Below are 7163 nucleotides of genomic sequence, written 5' to 3'. Positions count from 1 at the left end.
CCATCAAAGCCTTAAATATATTTTGGAGCAACGGCTATCCTTGCCACAACAAAATAAATGTCTAGCCAAAATGTTGGGATATGATTATGAGATAATTTACAAGAAAGGGCATGAAAATGTTGTAGCATATGCTTTATCACACTAATTTGAGGAGGATGACACCCTGTTAGCAATCTCTCTTCCCATTCCATAATGGATTGAAGAAGCCTGCAATGAATGGTTTTCACAACCTTCACTCTCCCAATCATTAATAACTTGCAAGCAGATCCTAATTCCACAGGGGGCTACTCTTCGAAGGATGTGATTCTTTGCTACAAGGATAGAGTAGTGATATCACCGACATTCACCCTCAAAACATGCATTTTGGCAGAGTTGCACTCATCTCCCACTGTAGGTCGTGCAGGCTTTCAGAAGACTTATGATTGTTCCTCTTTTTGGACAGGCATGAAAATTGACATTCTTACTTTTGTCATTGAATTTGATGTGTGTTAGTGCCACAAAGGAGAAAAAATCAAGTCCCTCGGAACTTTACAACCATTTCCCATCCCTGCCTCAATCTAGACAGATGTTTCTATGGATTTCATTACTAGTCTTCCGAAGTTAGGCAACAATTCAATCATCATGGTGGTTGTGGACAGACTTTCTAATTATGCTCATTTTTGCACCCTACCCCACCCTTTTACCCCCACTTTGGTGGCTCAATCTTTCATGAACCAGATCTTCAAATTGCATGGCATGCCCACTTCCATTGTGTCTGACCGTGACCTGATCTTCACTAGTAACTTTTGGTAGGAACTTTTCAAGCTATAAGGTACCCAACTCCAACTAAGTACTTCCTATCATCCCCAAAATGATGGTCAAACTGAACTAGCCAACAAATTTCTGGAGACCTACCTCAGGTGTTTCACTTCAGAAAAGCAACATCAATGAGTACAATGGTTACCTTTAGCTGAATGGTGCTATATGCTAACTATCATGCAACCACCAAGATGACTCCATATGAAGCAGTTTATGGTCAACTCCCCCCTTCACCTACTTATTATATTCCTAGATGCTCTAAGGTGCAAGCAGTGGATCAATTCTTATAGAACCATGCAACCATGCTAGCACGTCTCAAAGATAATCTCCATCAAGCTCAAAATCACACGAAGCAACAGGTAGACCAACATCGTTCAGAGCGCACATTTAAAGAAGGGGGTCAGGTATTCTTAAGGCTGTAACCATATAAGCAAACATCAGTCAAAGGCAAGGGTCATAAAAAATTATCTCCAAAATTCTACAGACCTTATCAAATAGTTCAACACATTGGAGAAGTAGCCTACAAGCTAGCCTTTCCACCCACTGCAAAAATCCATCACGTCGTCCATGTATCATGCCTTAAGAAAGTGGTGCAGAACAATTGCAGAATTCAAAATAGCCTACCTGAATTGGATGAAGAAGGTTCAATCTGGCTCCAACCTAAATAGGTCCTTAACATGCGAGAACAACATCTGTGTGGCCGCACGATCAAGGAAGTCCTCTTTAAGTGGAAAGATACCTCTCCAGAAGATGCGACCTTAGAACTGACCACTATTCTTCAGTTGTTTCTGCAGCTTCAGCCTTGAGGACAAGGTTGTTTTTATGGGGGAGGGCATGTTAGGGTCCAACCCTAACCCCCTTATTTATGTAATAGGGTCGAGTCATAGTTATAGTTAGTTAAAGAGTCAATAAAGCCCATATTAATAAGTGTAAGTCATTGACCCGCATTTAAAGAAAGGGACCACAATTAGTTGTAAACGGGCCATGTTATTAGATATATGGTATTAAGAGAACCATGGTACTGACCCATGGTATTGCATGTATGAATCCTACATAAAGGATAAAGACTCACCATTGAAGAGCGTTGTGTCTTATTTTGTAATCAAGCCCTACTCTATTGGAGTTGCCCCCTTGAAGTGGCAAGTGAACATTGCTTTTATCTCTGAATAATAAAATCCATGTTGTTATTTCTCATTTTGTTCTGTGTTCTAGGTTGTATTTCTTAATATATTTGGTATTTTGGCATCTTCTAGCAGATCAAGAGCATAACAAATTTGTTGAAATTTCTTGATCATGTTACCATCATCCATATGCATCTCCCCCTGAAACAAATTGGCAAATGGATGCATGGTTTTCATGTTATGACAAAATCAAGTTTTTGTTCTATGTATTTTTGTATTCTGTAGTAAAACAGAGCATCCTGTAGTTTTTTAGACAGCAAGAAAACTAAATGGTAGAAGCTTGAGAATGATGGGTGGATTGTGAAAATAGATGAGGGTGATGGGTTGGCATGACCTTGGCCTTGTTGGAGCATTTGAGCAAAGGAGGAGAAAGTAAAAAATTGACTTCTTTTGACTAGGCTTGACCAATTTTCCTTTTGGTACCAACTTGTTCTTGTTGCTTGCAGAGGTTGGAGAGTAGATGCATTCATCAAAGAGATGCATGGAGAAGGATTTCTTTTATTGTTTTTCTTTTTTTTTCTAGGCCTACTAGCCACATCAATGAGGTTTTCAACTAGTAGGTTTGCCTAGGTGCCTCAAAGGAGGTTTTCACCTAGGATCTTTTTTTTTCTTTTTCCCAACCCATTGACCGCCTCATGGATATTTTCAATCAATGAGCCAATCTCAGGTGCCTACAAGGAGGTTTTCACTTGATAATTTTTTTTTTTATCATTTTTTTCTTCTACGCTACCCTACTTGAAAAACAAAATCACTTTCAAGTATAAGAATACTTCCAATGGAGCCATTTGCACATAAAGATGATAGACAAAATGATGTGGAGGCTTGAAATGTATGCTTTGACATGTACTTGGATTTGAGAGATCAAATGATTTGACTTTGAAAGGATCAAGCATAGTTGATGAAGAGAGTGATGCTCCATCTTGTTGATTTTCTAAAACCAAACCTCAATATAGCTTTGATCATTCTTCATGTATTCTTTTACGATGACCTTCAAATCTTCCTCTTTTTGTTGATTATTCTCTTGAATACATGAGGGAGATCTCTCAATACCTAATTTTGATGTCTTCTGTTCATCAAGTGCATCCCATGATTATGCGGTCTTCTCATTTGAATCTTCTTCTTCTTGATGCGGTCCTTCAATGATATCAAGAAAATCTCTTTTTTAGAAAAATCTTCCTAAGCCATGGTGAATATCATTGATCTCAAGAGGAGATGATTGGAAGTGTTGTACTTTAGCATTGTAAGTGTGCTAAGCTACTTCAATGTGTGGATTTGGAAATGGTGGTACAAGTAGTTGAGTGGGAGTGGATATTTGAGATGGATGTGGTTGGGGTTGTGGTTGTGGAGGAGGTGAATGGCAGGGATAACATGAAGTTGGGTATGGAGGATATTGAGGAAAATATAGAGGATATTGTGGATGGCTCCCATAAGCTCCTTGCCAACCTTGTTGCTAAGATTAGTTTTGGGGTTGAGATGGCCAATGTTTCCAAGGAAAGGGTGTGTTCCAATTACTTTGAGGTGGATGTGCATAAGATTGAAATTGTGAATTAGGCTCTTGCATCATATCAGGCTTAATAGGCTACCATGGTCCTCTTGGAGCTACATAACATAGTTGCATTGACAATTGACTTGATCCATCTTCCTCTTGGTAAACTTCCTTCAACCTTTGTAATGATGGATAATGTTTAACATCATGTGGTTCTGCAACAGAAATATCAACATTTTCTTTTTCGTTCATCTTTCATTCTTAACATTTCTACTTGTTTTGTTAGATTTCTAAGAATTTCTGTTTTAAAATCACCAAACAAATTTCCAAGTTTAGCTTGGCTTATCGATCTTGATGCTAATTTATTTACCCTTTCTTTTTATCTTGATATGTGTTTGCATGTTTCACAAATTTCCTCAAATGATAATTGACATACATCACCTCTACTCATGAGATCAAGGAGATCAATCCATTCATCCCTAATTGCTCTAAGTAAGAGGGTTTTTAGTGTGTCGGAGCCTAAAAGATGTAGTCTTGCACTCTTAACGTTATACATGAACATCTCTATTAGATTCTCTAGACTCTTGTCTTCTCTTTGATTCATTCTAAATGTTTCTTCCTTAACATCATGATATTTATATTTTTCTAGAAATAACTTTTGCATATCATTCCATGATCTTATTGAATTAGTCCCTAAACTCATGAACCCTTTAAGAGCTCTATCCTTCAATGTTGCCGGAAACAATCTTAGTTTTTGAGTTTTTAATAAGTAACCATAAGATATACAAAAAGTTTCAAATTCAAAGTGAAAGGTTTCTCAATCCTCTGACCTTAGACCATGAAATTTCGGAAGAAAAGATGGAGAGATGTCCTGTGCACACTAACATCAAAATATTGAATGGGAAATCCGAGAGGATCTTCGCCATTGTCATCATCTCCACCAATTTCTTCTACATTCTTTGCCATCTTCTTCTTCTACCTACAAAAGTGAATGGTGATGTGGCTCTTACTACACCACGTGATCAAATGGGGGGGTGGGTTAGTGTTGGATGTTTTTTTGTTTTTATGATTGAATGAAAAATATAATGCAATGTAGCTTTATACTTTTGAATTAAATATGTCTAATGAAAATATTTTGTTTTTGCAAAAAAAAATTAAAAAAAATGAAGCAACAACGGAAGAAAACAATGCATACTTTGACACCTCTCCATCAACGACGCCAAAATGTGATGAGCCTAGGTATTGCAACAAAAATTTTGCAACTCCCAAGGCCACCGACTTTAATTATCAACCCGGTGTTTGTACAAACTTAAGAGGTATTGACAGTATATGTGAATCATACAATGTTTCCTTAATTTGCTATCATGATGTAATGGAGTGCATGTACTGAAGTCAAATCCTAAACTAATTGCAGAAAATGAAATGTTCGAAATGGAACCTTAACCTATTGCAAGAAAGAAGTACAAGGAAAGAGACTGAAATCAAATGCTAAAACAAACCATTTTCTAACTAACTACTAAGAGGCTTTGATTCAAAAGAATGCTAAGTTAACATGTATGCAATCCTAATGTCCTAAGAATGTAGATTCAAACCATCAAACCTTCTACTGCTCTGCATGTAAATGAATAAAATAAATATGTTTTTCTTTTTGCTTTCTTTCATGTGAAAGCTAATCTCTTTTGGTGATTGTTAGCCTCCTGTTGCAACAGGTGTTCATCTTTCATGATTGATAGTTGAAAGTGCCAAATATGTCATACTTTGCATGCTGCAATGTTCCATATTTCCTGAAAGAGGCCAAAGAAGGGGCCATGAAAGTGGGCCAGTCTAAATGCCACTGTTGTATTCCAAATTTTGATGAGTTATTCCATTTTTGATGAGTTTTCAGTAAAAGGAAGGCCAAACAGCTTAATCTTGGCTTCCCTAGGTTTCAATTTCTTGTTTTAGAATGTAGAGAATGAAAATCTGTCCAAACAGTTTAATCTTGGCAGATTTGTAGATAGTTAGAGAAACAAAGGAGCCCAACTGTTTAATATGGGCCCTTGGAAGAAATAAGTGTAGATTTAAATAGGAGGGCAGTCAAATGAAAAAAGGATAATCAGGGTTTGCAAGCTCAAGTGTACCCGAACCAAAAAGAAGAAAAAATCTTAGGTAAGTAGGCTGGGTAGGTAGTTTTTGAGGTTGCAGAATGTTGATTTGTGATCAATTTTGTGTTTCAAAGTGATATTTTACTTCAGATCACATATGTAAGGTAGTTTCTCATTTGGATGAGCTCAAGCGAGGCATGTCTAACTCCCGCTTCTTCTCATTCCCCAAAGCACTTACTAACATCCCCTTGAAGACCTTGGGATCTGCCCAACCAGTCCTGTTATCATTTCATTTTTTGTAAAGTACCAAATCAAGCTTTGACTTTATTCTGTGAAAAGAAGCCACATTTTTTGTGTAAAAATCATGTCTCCAAAGTTCATTCACTCCCTATGTCTAAGTTTCAGCTCACAAACTTAGCCTCCCCCTACACTTCACCTCACAAATTCATATTAACTCCTAACTCTATTATCTAGCTCCCTATATCATTTCCTTATCCCCTATTGTACAAAAACTATATAAAATCCCAAAAATATTACATATTCCCCTCCCCTTGGCATTATAGCCATATTTATCAAGTCCGGGAAATAGTAGTCCATCTGGGGCTCCTACTAACCCTTCCGTGTCCTAACCTGGAGTTAGTCTGACATCTGGTCACACTAATAACCATTTCCCCTAAGTCCTAACCCTACAATACTCATTTCCCGCCCTTATCCTAAGGTCATGCATGTAAATATATTTCACCCCGCTTGTATATAACCCAAAACCCACTTTCCTAAAGTTTCCCCCCCGCCAGATTAAAACAATTAATAAAAGCGCCGCGGGCCCCATATCTATCCTTCCACCGTTTTGATCGTGCCGCTGACTGTCCGATCTGATGCGCCCAAGATCTACGGTGGGCGGGTCTTTTCATCTCCAAAGCTATCGATGGTTAGCGTCCGGGAGATGGGTGGTTTTCCCATCGTACTCCCGCCACGCATCACCCTCTCGACTGTGGCGGAGCCCCCTCCTCCAAAACGGCTTCTGCACAAAAGCGATGCGACATGAAACCGGATACCGCTTTCCTCCCTCCTACGTCAGCACCACGTCACTGCTGATGTCATCATCCTGCGTCACCCTCCTGCCACCGTGTCCTTGCCACGTCATTGCCACATCACTGCCATCATACCGCCACATCACCCGGCCATACTGCTGACATCACCCTGCTGACGTCGCCTTGCCACATCACCACCGTACTGGGACCCACCGCTGACGTCATGCTGACATCATCATCAAAAAGGGCGCGAAGCGTGAAATCTGCACCAACGGATGCCCGGAATGAAAAACCGAGGTAGTTTTTGATGGTGCTAATCGTGCATTACTAAGGGAAATAGGCCAAAATGGAAGCCCTCTCATGGCGTGGCTACCAGCAGGGCCCGAAATTTGCAAATTCACAAGAAATTCTTCACATATGGTCAGAAAAAGGGCAAGACAGTTCTAAAGACAAACAGAGGGCCGAACAACAGCCATAAAATGTTGACGGGACAGTTCAAAGAGTATCAGCGGTGAGAAAAGGTGCACATTCAGTGCCAAAGCACATCAACGAAGCGGCAAAGAGTATTAGTTAAATGTTTTAA

The sequence above is a fragment of the Pinus tabuliformis genome, chromosome 4_1, assembly GCF_031772625.1.
Source record: "Pinus tabuliformis cultivar Carrire ecotype Pingquan chromosome 4_1, CPIR1, whole genome shotgun sequence".
NCBI lineage: Eukaryota > Viridiplantae > Streptophyta > Pinopsida > Pinales > Pinaceae > Pinus > Pinus tabuliformis.
Note: the sequence above shows the minus strand (reverse complement) of the source record.